The sequence below is a fragment of the Pleurodeles waltl genome, chromosome 1_1 (genome assembly GCF_031143425.1).
Source record: "Pleurodeles waltl isolate 20211129_DDA chromosome 1_1, aPleWal1.hap1.20221129, whole genome shotgun sequence".
Taxonomy (NCBI): domain Eukaryota; kingdom Metazoa; phylum Chordata; class Amphibia; order Caudata; family Salamandridae; genus Pleurodeles; species Pleurodeles waltl.
This window is the reverse complement of record NC_090436.1, coordinates 858450096-858474263: the sequence shown is the minus strand read 5'-3', so window position 1 is coordinate 858474263 and position 24168 is coordinate 858450096. Positions and strand designations below refer to the sequence as shown.

Below are 24168 nucleotides of genomic sequence, written 5' to 3'. Positions count from 1 at the left end.
GTGGCATTTGGCTATCTATATTGCCCAGTCCCAAAGTGACGAGACCCCTCTCTCTGTGTTCAGACCTCCCTATCCCAACCCCGGGGTGTGGCTACCTCAGTGGATTGGCACCAGGTGAAACCCTTTTTGCAACGGGTTTCCCCTCTCTGCTCCCATGCCTACATGTCTGCCTAAGCAGTAGGGAAACCCTCCTCCCTAGTGTGATACATCTACCCTTCAATGGTGACATCTCCTTTGAAGCCTTCCTTTTGAGGGTAACACCTAAGTGGCTTCCTATAGGAGGAACTTAACACCTCCCTGGCTTGCAACTGTTCCTTGTTCTCCTTCCTAAGAGTCTTTGGCATGTCTCTCTAGGAGGGCAGAAAGCTGTCTCATAGAGCAGTCATCAGAGACACAGGAGTTTTAAAGGCAACAGAGTGGCAGCTATGTAAAAGCTGCACAATGCAGCAAGATACATTTATTTCGACTTGAGATACAAATTGGGCTTTATTTAATGAGTTTTGTGATACCTTGGCATGCTCACTTTGGTCACACCATGCAGGTGTTAGCACAGCTGGGGGGTCATTGTGTAATTCTGTACTCACCAATTGGGTAACCAAGTCTTTCCACAGTAAAAATGGTGGCTTGGCCTGTTTACTGTCAGAAAATGTAAATTTAAAATACATGTCCTGCCCATGTCAGTACAAGACTGCTCTACCGGTTTGCAGTGGCGGTCTGGGGGACTTGTTTTAATTGAGGGACCTCCATAGTGGCACAACCAGTGCCACAAGCCCTGGGGTGCACCTCTAACTTACATGCCTTGGATATGAGGGTAACGTATTCTAGTGACTTACAAGTAAGTTAACCATTTCCAGTTGGGTACACCCAATTCGACATACACTTATGGTCAGGACACTGACACTGAAGTCTGGTTTGCAGGCCTCAGTGCTTTCTCAGAGTCGAAGAACCAGCAGCATCAGTCGAAAAACTTGTAGGTGACCATACAAAAAAAGGCATTTACTTACAAGCTCTTACTGACCTCCTACTTGGGGCATGGTCCATGCCCTGCACTGGGGTTTTGTGCAAAGGTCATCCATTGCACCCGAATCTCCCAACCCAGCAGCATACCCGGCAGAGCTTGGTCGTTCATGCCTCCACTTATAGGATCAGCCCTGTTTTTCTTTTCCCTACCACTCCACAGGATAGGGAATCCAAAAGACTGAATACCCTTGGAAAGAGGATGTACTCTTCCACCACCCTTGAACTGTGGTTGGTGAACACAGAGTGCCTTTTAGGGTGATTTTCCCATACGATCTGGGATTTAGTTTCATAGGGGCTGCTCATGGTCTCAGAGGAGACCCACGTCATACTCTCCTAAACTATTGCTGAGAGGAGAGACACACTAAAGTTCACCATACGATGTGCACTCGACACGACAAACTCGCTTAGTAGAGCATTTTCATCATCAGTGGCCATGCAGTGATACTCCTGATTGAGAATGACTAGTTCTTCAGGGGATGTCCAAATCTTGCTTAAGGACAAGCACTTTGATGCTTCTCACCTTGTTTTGAGAGAAGGCACTCTCAGGATTGTAGCACTTTAAGCACAGCAGAGCTATGGGCAGGTCGTTGGGCTTGTCTGTGGCCCCTCATCACTTCCAGTCTGCCTTCCACCTCTTTCATGGCCACAGAAGGAGTCTTCAACCACGTTCATAGCCTCCCAACCACCACAGCCAATAGGCTTCCCAGTCATTTCATGACCGAGGACGTGGGTCCCTTAAGCCACGCGGGACAGGCGGCAAGAGTTCTCTTTAGTTTGCTCTTCAACCATCAAGATACGCCATCACCTGCATCATTGGCTGTCAGTGACATCAGAGTGTTTTTGACTTTTTAAGGCGGGCTTGCCCCAGGCAGTTGTCTCCCATCTCCAGTCTACAGCAAACCTCCTGCACTCACTGGGATTCACTTTCAATGTGCCAAAGTCACAGCTGACTCCCTCTCAGATGCTGCCTTTCACTGGAACTGTTCTGGAAACAGTGCAGTTTTGGGCTTATCGTCCCGAGTGGAGAATCAAAGAAATTCAGGCTATGATACCAATGTTTCAGTCTCTATCCTGGATTTCAGTAATAAACACTCTAAGGTTGTTGGGTCTTGTGACCTCCTCAATTTCGCTTGCTCATTGGCATATGTAGACTCTGCTGTGGGACTTGAAGTCCCATTGGGTGCAGCATCTGGGGAATCTCTCTGATGTGGTCCAGATCTGGGAGGAAGCAGGGGAAGATCTGCAGTGGTGGCTGACCAACTGTGATTGGGTCACTGGCTGACTGTAGTGACAGATGCATCACTTCTGGGATGGGGAGGTTATCTGGAAGAGGTGGAGATCAGAGTACTCATGTCAAGTTGTTTTTTTAAACAAATAAATCTTTTTAGAAAACTGTGATAGACAGTCATCATGTTTGATGGAGCTGCCTTTAAGATTTTTCTATCACCATGACTGTGGTTCCTGCCAATGTACAGATATGTCTGCTGGGGAGGCAAGGATGTCTGCGCTATGGTCAGGATATTTTATGTGCAGGAAGGAGTTTTTTCCTGCACTCAAACTACCCTTGGCAGCTTTTTTTCTCACTGTATGCACAGAGGAAATAACGAGGAGAAATTAAGATATTTCTCCTTGTTTCACCAGTCTTAGGGAGACACACCTTTTTGGCTCAAATCAGTGTAAGTATTGGTTTGTATCAAAACACGTGGGTGGATGCACATGAACCCCTATGCGCCATCCATGGAACTCCTGCCAGGCACAAAGTAACGCAAGCTAAAATAATGCAATGCAATGTGTTGCGTTACTTTTTTCTTACAAAACCAAGCAAATAGATATTTTTGTGGCTTTGTAAATATGACAAAGGATTGTGCATTGGGGCTGCGTCAAAAACATGACGCCACCCAAACACAAACTCTTTGTAAATCTGGGCCGATATAATTATGGCTTTGCATCAAAATACATGGGTGGATACAAGGAACACCTATGCACCAATCATGGAACCTAATGCAAAGTAATACAACTCAAAATATGGGTAAATCTGGGTGTAAATATATTTAACTTCTGGATCTAAAAACGGAACATATTAAAAACTCTCAGTGAAATCAGGGTGGCAAAAATCCGACATAGACACAGCAGAACCAACACAGGGCACTCAGACCCAAGTACCAAGTCAAAATGTATTTATTTGGGGGGGGTGCACACCCCAAACATCCCCCTCGAAGCTACGCCCCTCCTCAGTCATTTACAGCCAGATAAGCTACTGGTAGCCACACTTGATGTGGGGGTGCACATAGCGTGCACATAGTATGCCCCTCTAAGACCACAGAACCCTACAGTCAGTCTTAATCTATGTCTCAAAGGTCGCAAGTACACATGCAATATCATTGTGTGTGCAGAGGCTGAGGTCAAAGATCTGGAGCTTGCTATGTTGATCTCATGGTAAATGTGCATTTTCTTTGAAGAGATTTAGGAACTTTCTCCATCTCAACAGTAAGACAGTGGTAACTGAAAATTCATTGCCACAACAACACTGTACCCAAATCTAATATCTAGTCGTGAGTTAGTAGGCATTGATGGTAAAATGTGCTGTTAGAATTTTCAGCCTTTAACATGCATTGAGTAACAAACAAAAGCTGCTAAGAAAAAATTCCATAACTTACTAACCAACTTAAGTCCCATCACACGGTTGCACCACTTTTACATAAATAGTATTATGAACGAGCTCAGGTGTGCAAGTTGCATTGTAATGTGTCTTTATCTGTACAGTGTTATCATGCTTTGTAGCTACAGTGCGCTCTGTAAGTATCACAACATAATATTTAGTACAATTGTAGCAGTAAATTCACGATCTGTAGCAGGACAGATGCAATACAAATGTTTTGACTCCTTTATAATCTTATACTCATAGAGGTTTGAATGTAATGCATTCTTTCGTTATTTTTCAGAAAACAAAACTGGAAGAACAGAAGAAACACAGTAAGTGTTTCCTATTGTTGTGACAGAAACAAGCCCATAATAGCAAATTAGGGGCTCATTGAATCATCAATAAAAGTACAGGGGTGTAGAATTTTATAAGCATCTACTTGAGCACTGGACATAGGCCCTCATTCCGACCGAGGCGGGCGGCGGTCGCCGCCCGCCTGGCGGGAACTGCCATATGGCCGCTCTGCGGTCGAAAGACCGCTGGGGCCATTCTGACTTTCCCGCTGGGCCGTCGGGCGCTAGCCAATATAGCGCCCGCCGGCCCAGCGGGAAAGCGACCTGCAACACTGAAGCCCGCTCCGAATGGAGCCGGTGGTGTTGCAGGTGTGCGACGGGTGCAGTTGCACCCATCGCGCTTTTCACTGTCTGCTAGGCAGACAGTGAAAAGCTTAATGGAGCCCTGTTAGGGGGCCCCTGCACTGCCCATGCCAGGGGCCCCAGGACACCCGTTCCCACCAGCCTGTTCCTGGCGGTAAAAACCGCCAGAAACAGGCTGGTGGGAAGGGGGTCAGAATCCCCATGGCGGCGCTGCTTGCAGCGCCGCCATGGCAGATTGGGCCAACCGGGGTTAATCCAGCGGGAAACCGCCGGACCCGGTTTTCTGACCGCGGCTTTACCGCCGCGGTCAGAATGGACCAGGAAGCACCGCCAGCCTGTTGGCGGTGCTTTCCGTCGTTCGCGGCCCTGGTGGTTTTTACCGCCAGGGTCGGAATGACCCCCATAATGCGTTAAACGTCTGCTTAACCTGTAAGAAGATCTACTTGTTCCTTTTGTTGTCATGCAACGAGATGAGAAATTATGGCAGTCTCCTCATATCAGAGCTCTGATAATATCCCTTTTGATTATGCTAGGGATAATATTATAACAAGGCTTGGATTCTAACAAGCCTTTGATTTTGTCACTTTTCAGCAAGTCTACACACAGGGTTTTGGAAGTAGGCAGGAAGTGGTCATTCCAGTGGCCTGTAATTTTATGCACACCCACACACATACACGTTTAAGGGTATTCACTAGTGCAGCTCCAATATCTTTCCACCCTGGAAAAGTTTGGAAATTTACTCCTGACAAAGGTTGAATTTAAACCTTTTACATGGTGGGGAAAAAAGGGGGTATAGGGAAAGTGAATTTGTAACTGCTCAGCCGATATTTCCATGAGAAAGTATACATGTGTATATTTTCTCATGCAAAAAAATTAATTCACATATTTGTCTAGTGGTGCAGTTTCCAGATAATCTTCTGTAAACTCTTATGAATTTCTGAAAGTCATAAACGTTGCCCAATGCAAGGACATATACTTGCGGGTGTGCGTTTTTGACTTTCATAAGTAACTGATCCCCTAATTATTTCTCATGTTGCCCATGTTGGTTTTACGCTGATTCTCCATTATCTATCTTAGTTTTTACAAATATTCTCCTTTATTAATATTTTTCAACTATTGCTATGCATCAAATACATTTAACTAAATGATGCCTCAAAGAAATAGAGTCTAAAATTGTACAATAGTTTTTTTTCAAAGGTGAATATTTTTGTGTATGTTTTATTCTGAAAGCAAAAGATCACGAATCTTGCTTTTGGGCCCATGCCTCTACTGGCATATAATCAGAAGGCATTCTGGGAGCATTATGAGTAGCCTAAAAATGTTACATTTTGCAAACATCTACACATCTTTACCCAGGACCACTGACTGTCATGCACGTCGAGCTCAGAGCTCACTACACTACATTTCCCTAGAACACTCATACTTATAATAGAGGTTTTGAATTAATATACCATATGTACAAATCTAATCAGATTACATCTAAATATTAAAATCTCTACTTAGTTGCAATAACCGATCCTTTATAGATCCCTTAATCTACTACTGTAAATATGGAGCCAAGTGGTTTGTGCTTCGGGGTTCCTCCTGCTTGTCCAATTGAAATCATAAACCCTTTCTTGAACTCAAGCAGTATGACCTGGGCGTTGGGTGATAGGAATTCCAAAACCCTGAGGTAATAGCCCTGTTAAGAGCATACAAAGAAATAAAAAAACATTGCACAATCTAAACCTATCTCTTACAACCATAGAGCGCTGCATAAATTATGAGTTATGGAGCTCTGCACAGTTTCTTGTCTGCAGTTGGAAGGCCGCTCCCTTTCACAGACCACAACTGTAACATTGATATTCCACCACATGTGTGTCTTGCTGGCAAAATGTTTGAGCATAGGATTTGGCCAATTGCCATCCCAGTCAATCTAGACTAGTGACAAAACTGAAGCGTAGCAGATTGGAAGCAATTCTGTAAAATGATGGTTCTCCTGCCCAGTTTAGCTGTGGTTCACTCTCTTTATCAAAAAAGGAAGTACTGTGGTTACACCAGCTGCACTTCTGATAGCTTCGGTGCAATAAACCTTTGACTTGAAGACCGATCTACCACAGGGTCTTCAAGCTGAAGGGATCAAATAGGATGTGGGGACCAATACTTGTGCTCCTTGGCCAGGGCCACCATGTAAGGGCCATTGTTTTTTTCTACTTTGCAGAAGGAGTCGTATCAAACTTGTGGCTCAGGATGAGCTTCTCGTCTGCAACAGCATCTCCTTTGAAGGCACAGATATCCTCTGTTGACCTGGCCAGCCAGTGTGCTGCCTACCAGGGTCACAATAACTCACAGAGGGGCATATTTATGAAAAGTGGCGCTGCACCTAGTGCAGCGCCACTTTTCCTGCACGCCTTAGCATCCCCCTAACGCCACCATGGTAGCGCCATATTTAAAATACGCCGCACCATGGCGGTAGTTAGGGTGACTAGTGTCATCATTTTTTACACTAGTCCAGCACTTTGCAGGATTAGCTTCAAAACTTCTGACACTAATCGTGCAAAGCACCCAGAGGCCCATTAAAATCAATGGGAGCCTCTTTTTTAATGCCAATAAAAAATGGTACAGAGGAATCTCATAGATTCTTTTGTGCAATTTTTACAGCCCTCCAAGTGCCGGAACGCCCCCCCTTGCATACATTATGCCTAGCACAGCATAATGTGGCGCAAGGGGTTATAAAGTAGCACAATGCAAGTATTTCACCACTTTGTAAATATGGTGCAGCGTTTTTTCCTTTTCAACGCCACATTAGCGTAGCAAAAAATGACGCTAATGTGGCATTGAAACGGTGCAAGGCCAGCATAAATCTGGCCCAGAATCTTTACGCATACTTACATTTGAGGCTATAGCTCCTTAATTTAAAAGAAATGAAGGATATCTTGTTTGCTTTAATTAGGAGTCAGGTGAATTTGATAAAATAAAATGGCATCACATTGTTAAATGGCAGAGACATACAAAAACAGCGCATATTCATCATAAATGCCATTGAAAAATGCATCTTAAAGAGAGCTAAGGGTGTAGATTCATAACCTTAGAATAATCCCTGGGCATCAGACTGGATCTGGAAATTTTCGAGAAGGTGGTGCCATGTGGCTCCGTGTCTGCGTCATCTGTGCTGCAAGTGATTTGCTCCGTGCCTATATAGGTGCCACCCCAGCATACTAACATAAGTTATTTTCTTTCCGCACCAGTCAGGGCAAATCCATGAAGAGCTACACCTAGTCAGTTATTTACTAACATTTTTTGGGACTTTTTGTCAACAATTTTTTAAAGAATCTTTTCTCCCAGTATGCTAAGGCTATCCCCTAATAAACCATCGGGTTTCAAGCTATGTGGTGTGTCTGTGACAGACCACACTTGGTTTGTCTTTGGTTCTTTGAGTGGGACCCCGACTCCACGGCCTATTAGGACTGCCGTGCCACATACCCGAAGGCCAAGAGAGAGAGCTTACTGCCTGATATTGGATGACCCCGCGAAACTCACAATCCTGGTTGCGTGGGAGATGCCACGAACGCATGTGGAGCTGGTTGTTGTCCAGATTAGAATCATTAGCTAAGTTCCATTGCAAGAAGAAGTCTAAGAGATTGAAGAGGTCTTTGACTTCTCTGCTTCCATTCAAGTCCTTGCCTCACTGATTTTCACGCCGCCAAAGTGACCCCTGCCCAACTAAAAGAGTTCTGTTAGGCCATGCACCTCATTTTTGAGCCGCCGACCCCTCTGGATGGCCTTTAGGGCCCACGGGTGTGTGAGGGGCCCCCACTAGATTCCCACCCACAGGATCGCCCCAGCATCAGTTTGGCCCTTGGATAAGATGCTGGATCTGGCACGCTGCTGCCCGCGACACCACAACCGTCCTTGATGCCCACCCATATACCAACATTCCTGGTGCCCCTGAGGCCTCACAATGGCACCATCTCCTTTGTTCTACCCGACTGTGACACAGAGCTGGACGAGTGTCATCCAATACCCGCACTGACTGAGGCCATGGCCTCTGAGTTTCAGTCAGTGCATTTTCATTTGACAAGCCTGAACAAGGCAACAAATGGGAGAGGTCGGATGACCTTTATGGATACTAGCAACCCCTAGAAAACAAAGAGGACAACTGGTATGAGAAACTAGTGAATGACAGTGGTGTGGACACCTCACAAGGCACTGGCTTGGTCTCTCCCCCTACCATGGCTATGGAGAATTGTGCCTCATTTTCACCAGTGGTGCGAGGGGTCGCTGAGGTCTTTAGACTTTACAATCCTCAGTGCCAGTCACGAAAACCGTCTTGATGGAGGAGCTTCAGAGTTACCTCTGTGAGAAGTTGGGTTGTTAATTGACTGGTGTTTGAGCCCTGGTCAATCCACATCCATGAACCCTTGCAGGGTGAACCACAGAAAGTCACTAAAATAACCTGTGCTTAAGCATGGTTAGCTTGGCACAAAAAGCAGTCAAGTAGTCTTAACGTAAAGGCATCATGTAAAGTATTTATGCAGTAACAAGGTGAAAGCACAGCAAAATAAAAATCCTAAACCAATTCAGAAAAATAGACTACATTTAAATAAATTATTTGACACCAAATCAGCAAAAATCTAATCATTTAAACCAGAGTTATGAATTCTTAAAGTTTAAGATTCAGAATAGCGCCTAAAAGATAAAAGTGACAACCACACCACAGATATTTAGTCAGCTTTAGCACCACAACCAAGTGTCCAGGAGTGTATGGAGACCTCTTGTTGGTTCAGGACTCACTCAGGATGGGTCCAGGTGTGGGTTCAAGATGGTGGGAGTCTGTTTTGTCTGTGTGGCTCTGAACAGGAGGCCAGTAAGCTAGCCCCTGGAGCCATTTATGAAAGCCCTGGGTGAAGGTGTGGATGTAGAGCTCAATGGCAAGCCTGGCCTCTGAGGGTTCAAGACTAGCGGTAGGCAGCAAAGCAGTCCTTCCAGGTATAGCACTAGTCTGGCAGGGTGCACAGCAGGACACTACAGCAGGCAGTCCTCAGAGAGTCCTTACACAGATCTAGTAGTGAACTGAAGAGTAGCTCTGACAGCCCTACTTTTATACTCTGCTGCCCTGCTCCTAAAAGCTGGGAGAAGTTTCCAGAAAGGTTCTTTGAAGTTCCAAGATTTTCTGGCCTCTCCTGCCCTGGCTCCTATCTGGCTGCACTGACAATACAGGGTTGATAAGCCTATTGTGTGGTGGCAAGGCACACCCTACTCAGGTGCTGTGCTCAGCTTCCAACCCAGTCCTGCCATTTGAAAGGCTATTCAGCCTCTGCTAATCCCACTATTGTGTAACTACCTGGGGTGAATTCACTAAGGGCCAGATGCAGAAAGCGTTTTGCATGGCGCAAACTGCGAAATTCGCAGTTTGTGCCATGCAAAACGCGCATCGCGATGCACATTCCCATTTTGCGAGTCGGTACCGACTCGCAAAATGGGAATGCAACTCGCAAATAGGAAGGGGTGTTCCCTTCCTATTTGCGATTTGCACCGCGATGCAAAATTGCTTTGTGACCGCGAAGGCGGTCACAAAGCAATTCGCAGTTAGCACCCATGTCAAGTGGGTGCTAACTCATTCGCAAAAGGGAAGGGGTCCCCATGGGACCCCTTCCCCTTTGTGAATGTCGCCATAAATATTTTTTCAGAGTAGACAGTGGTCCAATGGACCACTGCCTACTCTGAAAAAACGAAACCAAATGGTTTCATTTTTTCTTTTGTATTGCAACTCGTTTTCCTTTAAGGAAAACGGGCTGCAATACAAAAAAAACTGCTTTATTAAAAAAGCAGTCAGAGACATGGAGGTCTGCTGTCTTCAGCAGGCCACCATCCCTGTGAGTGCAGGGAATCGCAAGGGGGTCGCAAATTGCGACCCACCCCTTGCGATTCGCAGAAGGTGTCATGGACACCATTCTGCATATGATTTTGCGACTTGTAAATTCTCAACTATCAGTTACACCAAGTCATGTGACCTAAGGCAAGCTGCAGGCACAGAGGGCTAAACGCAGGAAAATGCTATCTTTCTAAAAGTGCAAAAACAACAGAGGATGGACGGAATGCATAACAAATCAAACATTCACCCCCAGTCACAGATCTGGGTTTAATCCATCAGTTTTTTTGCTTGTAATGCCATTCCAGTTTGGACTATGATACTGATGTTTAAGCCCCTTTTCTGGATTTTGATGAGACTGACTCTGAAGCTCTTGGGCATCATGGTTTCCTGCATCCTTCTGGTGGCTCACATCCGTTGAAGGATCTGCAGTGGAACCTGAAGTTCCAGTGGGCACAGCATCAGGGGAATGTCTCCAACATGGTTCAGATCTCAAAGGCAACTGCAAAAGATCTGAAGTGTTGGCTGGCCAACCGTGATTGCCTCAGTGGCAGACCTCTCTCTCTTTCCCAGCCAAAGTCGACTGTGGTGATTGATGAATCACTCCTGTGCTGGGGTGGCCATCTGGGAGAGGCAGAGATAAGAGGACTCATGTCTCTGGCAGAGTCCAGGCTTCACATCAACCTGCTGGAGCTCTGGGCGATCTGGTTAGCACTGGAAGCATTTCTTCTTCGATAAGGGAACGGGTTGTGCAGGTGTTCATGGGCAGCACCGCCGCCATGTGGTACTACAGCAAACAGGGGTGGGGTCAAGAACCTTTTGTCAGGAGGCCCTGCACCTTTGGATATGATTGGAATGTCAGTGTATTTACCTGGTAGTTCAACCACTGGACAATCTCAGCCGTCAATGCCTAGCGGATCACAAATAATGTCTACACCCTAAGATAGTGCAAGGTCTCCTTCAAGAGAGGAGAGCGACTTGGTTTAATCTGATTGCCACCGCCCATAATGTGCAATGTCTGAGGTACTGCGTGCTGAAGTTTCCAGGGCTCTCGCTCAGATATGCTTTTTGCCTGGAGTGGTGCTCTGGCCTCCTATATGCCTTTCTGCCAACACCACTCTTGTCCATAGTTCTCAACAAGACCAGGAACAACCAGGCCCAAGTCATTCTTATGGCTCCGGACTGGGCACAGAGTGTCTGGTATATTGAGCTATTGAGCCTGAGCATTGGTCCTCTTCCAGAGGATCTTCTGTCACAACAACTGGGGAGAGTCCTGCATCTGAACCTGCACACTCTCTGCCTTCTTGCTTAGAGATTGAGCGGGGACTGTTGACAGCTTTCAACTTTCCTCTTCAAGTCTACAATGTTATTCTGATAGCTAGACCTCCCTCTGCTAAGAAGGTTTATGCCTGCCGCTGGTACAAATTTGTGGCATGGTGTGCATCCAATAACATCGACCATCTCTCTGCACCCCTTTCTTAAGTTTTACTATTTGTTTTGTCTTTGACCCAGCAAATCTCTGCTCTAGACACAGTAAAGGGCTGTTTATCAGCTATTGCAACTTTTTCACGATTACTGGAACAACATTCTTTGCTCAAGTCACCTCTTGTGATTAGGTTCCTCAAAGGTCTTCAACAGTTGTCTCCTTTCAGAGCCTGTATTACCTATAGCGCTCACTTTCCCTGTTTGTGCCATGGAGCACTTTAAAGCAGGTGAACCAGGTGCAAACATGGAAAGTATGCCCTATTAGACATAATGTGCTGCCATTATGGAAGCCATGAACTTGCGCTGCCCCCAAGGCAACGCATTCAAGCAAAATATGGGCCAGCTGTTTAAAAGCTACTCAGTTTTTCTCCTTGCAGGTGGCAACCATCCTGCACTTTTCAGAGAGATCAGAGATCTCCTTGAAGGTGGGTGCAGTGTGTCACTGCACCCGTCTGCAAAGGGGATGTCTGAGGGATCCAAGGAACCCATTTTCATCCCTTCAGAGTGCCGCCTTTAGAACACACACTGAAAGTGCATCACCCTTTTGTGGCGCACTTTTAATGTGTCTTCTAAAGGCGTGTTTGCCTCTGCACCCACATTGATAATATGCCCCCATGTAAATGAGGGAATGCCCTCTAATGATAGCAGTAGTGCTATATGTGCGCCAGTGCTATCTGTATTACAGGAGGGGGCCGCACACACGTCTGTGTCCCCTTCGGTAATTCCAAAGTGCCCCAGGGGTTCGCAAAGCATACAGAAACATCTTTTCTAATGTGCGTGGCCACTCCGTTTGCTAACCCTCAAGATGGCTTTTTCAGTAGCCATAATGTTGGCCAGGAGGGTCAGTTAAATGCAGACACTCTCTGTGCACCCTCTTTATACCACCTTTTACCCAGACAAGCTGGTTTTAAGAATTTGTACCTCCTTTTTTCTGAAGGTTGTGACACCCTTTCATGTAGGCCAGAATGGTATCTTGCCTACCTTCTTTGTTCAGCGTCTTCCTTCTAAGGACCCAAAATGAGTGCTGTCATTCTACATTAATGGAACAAAGAGTTCCAGGTGGACAATCAACTCTCTATAGGTTATATTGGAGCTAAGAAAGAGAAAGAGAAGCCAGGGCAGACATGGACCATCTCATATTGCATAGTGCTCTGCATAAGGATCTGTTATGCTGTGACCAAAAAGCAACCCCTGGAGTGTGTTTATGGTGAGTCTACCAGCGCCAAGGCTGAGACCACTGCGTTAGCTCACGGAGTCCTATCCTGGACATCTGACAGTCATCTACGTGGGCATCTCTGCACATATTTACTAAGCACTACTGCCTGGACAATCAAGTTTGTTGTGATAGGCATTTTGGCATTTCAAACCTGCAGGAGCTTTTGGTCTGAAATCCGGTTTGCAGACCCACCTCCAGAGAGGTATTGCTTGGGTATCTATCTTAAGGTAAGGAGTTTGCGGCTGAAAGTCTATATCAGATAAACAAGTTACTTACTTTCTGTAACATTTTATCTTGTAGAAACTCTAGCCGTAGATTACTTACCAACCCTCCCATGTCCGCCACTCTGTGAACTGATCACAGTATAAGGGTCACCTTTCTAAGGGCCTTCGACATGCACACCAGTCTGTAAATGTTCCTCTAGGCTCAGGGTTTCTAGTGTGGAAAGTAGTAAAAAAGAAACTGACATCAGTGTGATGGGGTTGAACTTATATTGTCAGCGTGCACGTCATTTCCAGGATGGACGATGCTGACTTGGAGCTGACCAACACCATCTACTTGCGTGCATGGGTACTGCTTGAAAATGTCCTGATCCAGGCTGATATCTGGGGATTATTCCAAGGTGAGGAATCTGCTGTTGAGCCTCAACCAGATAAGGTGTTACCAAAGGTAAGTCATTTGTTCTTTTGGTGTATGCCTACATATTCCTATGCAGTTAAAGCATGTTAAACTTCAACTCCTCATTTATATTTGTTGTTTATCAAATATTCAAAATATCTCCATCTTCTTTCCTGCAGGAGAAATGGTAGATGATGAATGGTAAAGTATTTTAGAGCTATTATTTTGTTCTTTGAATGTTCCACTGCAGATTTTATGAGTTGGTTGCTGTCAGATTTGTATGCATATATTTTGTGCAACCTCATCTCCCTTACCCGAACATTGGTTTATGAGTCTGAAGTCAATCTCTGTTGCCTGATTAATGCTATCCAAATCATTCTCCTTTGATGCTATGCACTTCAGTATGATGACAGTCAATATTGATAAACATATAATAAATTATGAATAAAACATTATCATTCAGTAAGCCACTGATGGTCTACACTATTTTGAGGAACAGTTCTTTTGTATAAGCTATTAATCAGTTGTTATGTTACACTGCACTGTTTTGGTAGATAACCCCATAACACGAATGTGTCTTTGCTTCTTAAGGCCATTCACTAATATCTCTGCAGACTCTGATCTCTTTAACCGAATTAAAAATCTCTGCTTGATTCTCTAAATCCTATGATCACTCTCCTATTTATTTGCAGGCGCTGCTGTGAATCTCTCCCATTATCTAATCCTGATTCGTACCTTCACTTTAGCCACCACACAGCCATTATTTTCCTTGCTGTGTTTCTGAGTCACATACCCTTTTTCTTTGATGACATATAGTAGTGATGAAAATCGTATTATAGTAATAAAAAATTGTATTTTATTTTAACCTGGCCATCGTACACAAGTCCTTGCTACACATCACGTTCAACACAGAGTAACACTGCACCACAATGGAACATCTTCTCTTCCTGATCCACGCCAACCAAAACTCCTCCCTCTGGGGCACCCTGGTCTACAGACCACCCGCCCCGCCCAGCATTCATCTAATCCATTGTAGACATCGCCACACCCCATGCCCTGGCATACTCCGACTACCTCCTCCTCGGTGACCTGAATGTCCACCTTGAGGGCCGCAGCAACCAAAATACCACCTCCCTACTCGACAGTCTCGCCACCCTCGGCCTCAGCCATCTGATCACCGCGCCCATGCACGCCGCATAACACACACTGGACCTCATTTTCACCTCAAACAACCGTATTACCATCAAGAAAAATCTCCACCCCAGACTGGACAGACCACCACTGCCTACACTTCACCATCACCGCACCCAACAGCCCCCTTCGTGTCCCTAGGGCCTCCCACAGGAAATGGAAGAAATCACAGACAAGCAACTCACCACCACACTTGCCAAATCATCCCTGTCTCCATCTGATGACACCAGCACTGCAGCACGCAACCTCAACTCCTGGATCACTGAATGCGCCAACACCCTAGCCCCCCTCTGATCAACTTCGGTCAAGCGCATTCCAAGAAAAGCCAGCTGGTTCACCACCGGGCTCCAAGAATCCAAGCGCACCTGCAGACACCTACAGAAGAAGTGGAGAAACAGCAAAACTAGCAAAGACCTCGCTCCTTCAGAGCTACTACTGCCACCCACCACCTACGCATCAAGAACGTGAAAAAAACACACTCTGTGAATGCATCAACTCCTCCATGCACAACATGAAAGAACTCTTCACAGTGATCAACTAATTCACCAATCTACCCTCCGAAGCCACCAACATCCCCCCATTGCATGACCTCTGCTACAAACTGACTACTGTCTTTCAACACAAGATCAAGGACATTTATGACACCTTCCTCTTGGAGAACACGCCCAGCATCAGAACCTACGACTGGCCCAGCCCCCCAGAACCCACCCAAGCCATCCACAGCTGGTTCACTCTCACTACTGAAGAAATTGAAAGTATTAAAAACAGCACTCACTCCTGACGTCTCACAGAACCCTGCCCCCACCACATCTACAACAGAGCCAGCACACCCGTTGCCCCGAGCTCCGCAAGATGCTGAACTGCTCTATCAACACAGTCACCTTCCCAGGAGACTGGAAACACGCCAAGGTATGCCCCCTCCTGAAGAAACCCCCGACCAAACCATCAGAGCAAAAGAATTTCCAGCCCATCTCGCTGTTACCCTACCCGGCCAAAGCACTGGAAAAGGCTATCACAACAGGTCATTGGACACCACCCAGCCTGGCTTCCGCAGCAGCCACAGGATGGAGGCAGCTATTCTTGCAGCCACCGATAACATTCGCACACTCCTCGACCGCAGCCACACCGCAGCAGTCATACTCCTCGACCTCTCAGCAGCCTTCGACACTGTCTCCCACAACACCTTATGCACCAGACTCCACATCGCAGGAATCCACAGAAAAGCCTTGTAATGGATCCACTCCTTCCTTTCCCGAAGAACACAGAGAGTCAGGCTCCCACCTTACATATCCAAACCAACAGAAGTCAGCTGCGGAGTTCCTTATGGATCCTCCCTGAGCCCAACTCTCTTCAACGTCTACATGGCCTGCTTGCAGCCATTCTCAGAGGCCACGGAATGAACATTATGTCATACGCCGATGACACACAACTCATCATATCCCTCACTGAAGACCCGGACGATACCAAAAGGAACTTCCACACAGGAATGGAAGCCGTCATCACCTTGATGAGAGAGAGTTGCCTCAAGCTTAACTCAGAAAAGACCGAGCTCATCATCTTCGGCAGCTCCACTTCAGCCTGGGACAACTCCTGGTGGCTTACATCGCTCGGTGCCTGCCTTCTCCGACTGACCACGCCTGCAAGCTAGGAATCATCTTCGACTCTTCCCTATCAACGATGCAACAGGTAAACGAGGTCACCTTCTCCTGTTTGCACACCCTCACCAACTCTGTAAAACCTTCAAATGGATCCTAGTCGAATGCCGCAAGACAGTCATCCACGCCTTAGTCATAAGCAAGCTCGACCACGGCAATGCACTCTTTGCTGGCAGCACAACAAAAATCATCAGGGAACTGCAGCTCATCCAAAAGGCCACCGCCAGACTCGTCCTGAACCTCCCCTGCCAGGAGCATATCTCCCAGCACATGAGTACCCTCCATTGGCTCCCAGTGGAGAAACAAATCAGTTCAAACTAGTCACCCACACCTACAAGGCCATTCACAACATCAGACCAGTCTACGTGAACCATTGCATCTCCTAACCCCGCCAGACCCCTCCGCTCCTCCCAGCAGTGCACACCACCATCCCATGCATATGGAAAACCACTGCCGGAGGAAGGTCTTTCACCTACCTCACAGCTAAGAGCTGCAATTTCCTGCCCTTGCACCTCAGACAAAGCCCATCAGTCACCATCTTCAGGAAGAACCTCAAGACTTGGCTCTTCAGATGAGGCCCAATCCCTCCCCCAGTACCTTGAGACCCTCACAGGTGAGTAGCTGCGCGTTTACAAAAACTGATTGATTGATTGATTGATTGATTGAACCTGCTATTTGTGGCCAGTCTAGAAGCACACCAGAAATTACATAGAATCTACTACTAAACATGTATCCATTTACAGCATGTAAACAAGAGTAAAGTTTGAGTGAAGGGCATAAGCCATGCCTGATCTTTTGATACTCCCCCAACCCTCTACAGAACATACTCACTTGACAGGACAAAAATGTAACACTATATATCTCATATATCCCTCACACTGGCACACACTGTTGCATTGTTTGCTGTCTTCAAGCAGATGTATCACTGAGGGGCTGCCCTGTCACCACATTTTTGAGTGGGTGTAGAGGGCACAGTATCCCCGGGCACTGGAGACTTGAGATATTACCTAATTGTCTTACTACTAGAATGTTTGTTACATGACGAAATTCCATAGATCTTATTTAAAAAGGTTCGTCATTAGGGTTGAGAGTTTCCCCACAATGTTTCAGCCTTTTGAAAAAGGAATACAGCACTTTATGTGGAGGTGTCCATGAGACTGTGACTTTCCCACTGCTTCAAGCCCTTATCCAAAATGTCTATTACTTGTAACAGATGAAGAAAAACCCTGCAAGGTGGTGGGTTTACCAGCTTTGTCTAAAAAATGCATAACTTTCTCATTAAACAAATCTGTATCAGGGATGGCAACAAGCCAGAAGCTGTTGGCGTTGGTCTGGGTTGCTCAGCTATCTGTCTGCATACTTCGTTTGAGGAGAAATAACTGCCAGTTCTAGGGAAATACTTCAGCACACTTACTGCAGTCAGTGCCTCTCGGTTTCACCTAGGTAGTGTTCCCAGTTGATGCATAATAAAACTGTTCTGAAATCAACTATGAAGCTCACACAAACTCCCCCTACTGATTATGTTTGGTCAATCTATCCACCTCTAGCTCTTGCAGCACTTACTGGTCTCACAGGTGTAGCGAGCATCAGTGGAAGACTTGAGAAATTCTGACTGCAGTGTACTCCGGAGACACATCTCCGGCTTGTCGTTCGTTACTCAGCAAAAGTGCAAGTTCATAATCTACGACCTCTGCTGATCCACTTGGTCCAATGATGCAGGGAATGCCTCTGTATGCTGCAATGGCCAATTCATGGTTCAGCTAAATTGAAACTGAGTGGGACTCAGCTGTGGACTATGCAAAGGAATATCTTTGATAAATGTGTCAGGGTAGTCAAATGCAAGTACCACAACGGTAAAACAAATCAGCGGTTATAAAGAGACTTTAAGACCCCACCACTCTCTCACCCCTGAAGCTTTAAATTATGGGATTTGTTCTCCTTTGGTGATTGGGCTTCCCAACCTGGATTATTCTACAGTGCTGAGGTAAATTATATTTGGTATACTGAGGGTATATTCTCCCTGAGAAAAGGGGTGTGGGACAATGAAAGATCTAACAGGGATCCTAGGGTGTTAAATGCTTCTTGCCAGCACAGAAACACAAGCAGTCTGGGCCCTGCTATTCGCACAGGGACCTTTTTTCACTTCTTGTGCCACAGGGTAGCCTGTAGGCGTGTATAATACATTGAACTCATTTTACTAAGCACTGTCAGTCACTTATTAAATCCTCTCTGTTGTGCACTGTGTTGCAAAATGGGCTCAACCAATTTAATACAATTTGTTTGCTTTTTGTATCACCTTGTTTTGGACTTTTTGCTTTGGGGAAGTCTCACTACATGTGTATCACTCATGCAAATCACATGGCACATGTTTACTTCCAGTATCCACATTTTAAGATAAGGCTACCATTATGCAGCTAGGATAAGGGGCACTTGGATGGTTACATGTGAACAAGAGTGTGTACATGTGTAGGCTGCTTGCATGAAACTGCCATTTTGCGCAGCCCGGTAACTATGCACAGTAGCCTGGCTCAGAGGGATCTCTGCAAGGTTAGAACTTGACCTGATATAGGCCTTACAATATTAGTAGGTATAGGAAAGTACCCTATATTTGGCATTTATACCCCCAGTTTTGACTGTGTTCACTGGGATCCTGCTAACCAGGGCCCCAGTGAATGTGCTCTCTCTCTCTCTAAATGTGGTTGTTTAAGACATTGCACACCCCACAGTTGGCATACTGGTGCCCCCATATAAGTCCCTACTATATGGTACTTGCGTACCCAGGGTATTGGGGCACCAGGGATTCCCCATGGACTGCAGCATGTATTATGCCACCATGCATGCACCCTTTCACTACCGGACACTGCACCAGGTCACTGTAAGTCACCACTATGGCAGGCCCTCCTAGTCCAGAGGGCAGGGTGCAAGTACCTGTGTGTGAGGGCACCCCTGCATGAGTAGAGGTGCTCCTATGAACTCCTGCTTCATTAAACTGGACTTCGTAAGTGCTGGAAAACCATTTTACCCCTGTATTAGACCTCTGTCTAACTATATAATGGTAACTCCGAACGTGGCCATGTTTGGTATCAAACATGTCAGAATCATACCCCAATATGTTTGCCAGTATTGGTTGTATGATCCCATGCACTCTGGGGGCTCCTTAGAGGACTCCCAGCATTGCATCTACCAGTCTTCTGGGGTTTCCGGCCAGCCTGCGCTGCTGCCACCCATCAGACAGGTTTCTGCCCTCCTGCTGCTAGAGCAGCTCAGGCAGAGGAAGGCAGAACAAAGGATTTCCTGTGAGCGAGGGAGGCAACACCCTCTCCCTTGGAAGTAGGTGTTACATGGTTTGGGAGGGATAGCCTCCCCAAGCCACCAGTATGCTGTGGAGGGCACATTCATTGCTCTCCTTGCATAAACCAGTTTGCACCAGTTCGGGGACCCCTGGTCCCTGTACTGGCACGAAACTTGACAAAGGAAGGGGGAGTAACCACTGCCCTGTACATCACCACCCTAGGTGTGGTGCCCAGAGCTCCTTCAGGTGGCCACTTGATTCTGCCATCCTTAATCCAAGGTGGGCAGAGGCTCCTGGCAGCACCTGAGAGGCCAGGTCAGGTAGGTAGGACGTCACAGCCTCCTCCTGATAGGTGATCACCTTGCTAGGTGACCAGTCCCCCTTCCTGGGCTATTTAGGGTCTCTCTCTTGGGTGGGTCATCAGATTCAATGTGCAAGATTTCTCCAGGTCTCCTCTGTATCATTTACTTCATCTTCTGGCCACTGGAACTGCATCTGGACTCTTCAGGAATGAACATTCTACAACTTCAGCGAGACTCCGCTCTGCAACATTGTTTCTCTGGCTCCTTCCAGCAACTGCAACATTTCCCCAGCTGTGCATCCTCTGAGGGTAGCGAGTCTTCAGCCTGCACAAGAAGTACTAAGGAATCTCCCTTGGAGTGAAAGAGTCACTCCCCTGCATCCGCAGGCACCAACTGCAACGATGACCGGCTGCGTGGATCCTCTCTCCTCCGGAACTGTGTGGATCCTGCTACACAGGTGGTGGTCTGGAGTGGTTCCCTCGGTCCTCTCTACTAGCTATCCAACTTGGGAGATGGTAAGCCTGTGCCTTTCTGTGCAGGGCATTACCCCTGTGCACCGCGACTCTTGCAGCTACCAAGGCTTGTTTGCTTCTCCTCTAAGGGATCTTCAGGCTCCATGTAGCTCCAGCTGCCCCACTTCTTCCTGCGATGCACAGTCTCCTGCCTGCTGCTCCAGCGACGTGGGACACTTCTCCAGGTGTGGTGAGTGGGCCTCACTGCGACTCCTGTGCCTGCTGCCAGTGGGTTGCCTGTGGGGGCTGCCTCCTCTTCTTGTGACTCTTTCAGCTGCTGAGGATCACCCGGACTCCCTAGCTTGGGTCAAGTTCCCTGGACCTTGCTGGTCCTCTTCAGCCTAGCAAACATTCTTCTCCATCGTTTGCATTTGCCAAGGCTTGTTGGTGGGTTTCCAGCACCATTGACAAACTGTATCTGAACCTCACTTCTGGGCTCCTCTTCAGCTCCTGTGCTGCATTGCTGACTTTCTTCATCCACCATCGACCTTGTCCTGCATCCACAGAAGGGAGGGTAGTGGCTCCTGCCACAACCATCTGGAACTGGACTTGGTCCCCTTCCTTTACAGGCACTCTTCTGTCAGGATCCACCTTTGGGTTCTTCCAGCATTGGTTGGGTCTTGCACAATCCTTTTCCAAAGTCCTCCTGTTGAGTTTGGGGAAAACCAGGTACTTATCTCTCCTCTTTTGGTCATTGGGGGGCACCCTAGTACTTTGGGGTTCCTAGTTCCTCCAGCTCCACCTCCTGATTCCACATCTTTGGGTGTGGGACTGCCTTTCACATTCCTCTTTTCTGACTATATGGTTTGTCCCTCCCCTAGGGCTCTCTCTGTTTGCTATTGCTTTTACCAGTGCCTATTGATTTCTATGCTATTTACTGACCGCTAATGTGTATATAATAGTATGCTTATTACCTCCAGTTGGGGGACTGCCTATTCAATATACTAGCATGTGTTACCCTAATAAAGTACCTTTATTTTTGTAACACTGTGTGGTTCTTTCATGTGTATAAATGCAGTGTGACTGTAGTAGTATTGCATAAGCTTTGCATGTCTTGGCTGCTCATCCACAGCTACCTCTAGAGAGCCCTGGCTTCCTAGACACTGCCTACGCCTCACTAATATGGGATACCTGGACCTGGTGTCAGGTGATAACACCATAGGTGCTCACCACACACCAGGCCAGCTTCCTACAATAGGCACTTATAGGTCAAGAAATTGTGATTTACTGTTTTGTCTGCAGTGACACTTTATTATATACATAAAGGGAAATCTGCCTTAGAGTGCAGTTTCTCTTCCCTTCGCCCTACAGGGTGCTATGAGATATAAAACTGGGGTGGAAAAGGTGCACCCAGTTCATATTTGCAGATCCCAAGACCATATATGTACATACTATGGGTCATCCAGAATTGTCATATTTCCCTGTCCCATCTCAGCATCAGATCACAGACCTGCTGGACCAAGTTAATTACATTTCTCTCCAGCAACAGGAACAAAGGGTGCTTCATACAAAAGAAGTAATTAACAGTGCGTACCTCAGCTCCTGAAGAGGAAGGGGTTGGGATGAACAATCTGCATTTGTTAATTACTTGTCACACTGTGCCAGCTCGGGGGGGCAGCCCAGGCCCACTGAACAAAGGAGAAAGCCTAGACAACTGAGCCAACACAGAAGGGGGCTCCTTTTTGAAGGTTTGGTGGGAAAGGCCCTAGCAGTGATGTCAGCGAGTGGCAGAGCTGAGACCCCAGGGGCTGATGTTACCATTGACTCCTGGATGACGCCATCTTGTGCTATCCCAGAATGCTGTCTAGGAGGGTTGGGACAGGGGTGGAGAGGTGGTGTGGCCCAGGCTTACCTGGTTTCTAGAACCTCCTAACCCCTTTTAAAAACTCTTGCACAAGGCAGAGAAGGGTTGTCAGTGCTTGCAAGGAAATGCATATTTTTGCAACACCACCCCTAGGTTTTTAGACTGATGCTGTTGGTTTTTCAACTCCGAGAATGCACTGACATCTGCCAAGCAGACCTAATTGCCTATGCCCTTACATACTTTAACTGGTATGCCAAATTACTCCAGTATTGGAACTTTCAGAGATTCACATGCTTGAATCATTCCCCGTCATCGAGATGGAAGCCTCCGGTGTAATACAAAACCATATTCAATTGTATTTAAAGCTCAGAGGCACTAGGCCTCTTAATTTAGTAACATCTCACAATCATTTTTATAAAAAATTACCAAACTTAAGAGACAACCAGCCAGCTCTCACCACCCCCTAGAACCCTCCTGTGAGGAGCTGATTTCCCTCAGATTTTCCATCGCACGTTGCGCTAAGGAGTCTCCTCTGAGCTCTGCTAAGTTTTTGTCTCACAAAAACTGTTTGAGGTGAGTTTGGATTTTTCTCTCTTCAGGTTTACTTCAAGGTGATTCAAACTGACTACTATGTCAGAGACACCTAAGATAGGGCTCTTCAGAGCTTGTGCCACATGCATGAAGAAAAGGCTGCATGTTGACAACCAGCATAAAGACTGTATTTAATGTCTCTATCCGAGTCATAAACCTAGAGACTGCAAGGTATGTAGAACTTTTTCTACCAGGAACCTTAAGGATAGAGAGGGTTGTCTTCTCATCTAGCTCCAGAAATAAAGTCTAGGGACAACGCTGTCTCTGATGAGGATAGTGCCTCTTCCTCTGTTTCTATCGTGAAGACACCTGTCAAGCGAAAATATGAAGTTTCTTCAGTAGAAAAACCAAGAAAAGTGGCAAAAAAATCTACTGAGGCACCCCCAAAGTCTGGTAGCCCTTCAAAGATGAAGATGAAAGCTTCTGACTTTAAGTCTAAAAGGAAGCCTGTTTCTGAGCCGTCAACACTACCACTAAAACATACCTTCAAAAAAACAATTTCTGCACTATTGACAGGTTCATCGTCGACGACGGCGCCGACGACGATTCAAGTATTGACGATGACTTCTACCGTCACTACACTGTCTGTCTCTATGGCAAGACCTGGCTCCTCGGCGATGATATGTTCCTCCTCGTCGACCGCACGCCCTATAGCTTCACCGTCGGCGGTCACATCGTCGACGCTCTCATCTAAGACCTCACCGACGATGGCCTCGTTGGTGCTATTCCACTTGCGGTACACCAGCCGTCAACGGCATCTTCGATGACACTCCTACCGTCCATGACACCCCTACCGCCGACGACACTCTTACCGTCGCCGACGTTCCTACCGTCGACGACGACTTTAGGCAGTGATGCTCTCGTCGACTGTGGCATCGTCGATGACGAAGACTGCAGTAAAGGCACAAAGACCAGATTCGTTGCCTCTGATGTCGTCAGGGGGCCAGGTTACTCACAGGAGGGTGAAAAAGTATCATCTAACGCCCTCTGTTACATCACCTAGCAAGGTTTCCAGCCATTTACCCTCGCATCTTTTGGATGAAGATGACTCCGATGAGGAGGGTATTTTTGGAGTCTCCAGTAGTCCTTCACAACTAAGGGTCAAGTGCCAAGAGTACTCCGATGATGATGAGGCTTCAAACTACACCCAGGGCTATTATGAGCAGCCGCCATTGGTCGGTCTTCCTCCTGGGTTTGTTTCTGACTTACAGGCAATGTTGGCGGATTATCAGGAATGTTTTCCACCTAAACCTTCGTCGGTACAACAGTTGTTGCTTTCGCCCCTACCAGCAACTCCTCCGTTGCAACAGCTGCATCGTGCTCCTAAACAAAGG

General features: G+C 46.7%; 1 long non-coding RNA gene across 1 annotated transcript in view; it reads left to right on the top strand.

Annotated features, from left to right (window-relative positions):
- The first annotated feature begins 3962 nt into the window (after positions 1 to 3962).
- Positions 3963 to 24168, top strand: part of LOC138285075 (uncharacterized) — a 76649-nt gene continuing 56443 nt past the window's right edge. Inside the window, exons 1-2 of the long non-coding RNA XR_011201518.1 lie at positions 3963 to 3993; positions 13667 to 13688. This is a non-coding gene — a long non-coding RNA (uncharacterized lncRNA). The remainder of the gene's footprint in view (positions 3994 to 13666; positions 13689 to 24168) is intronic.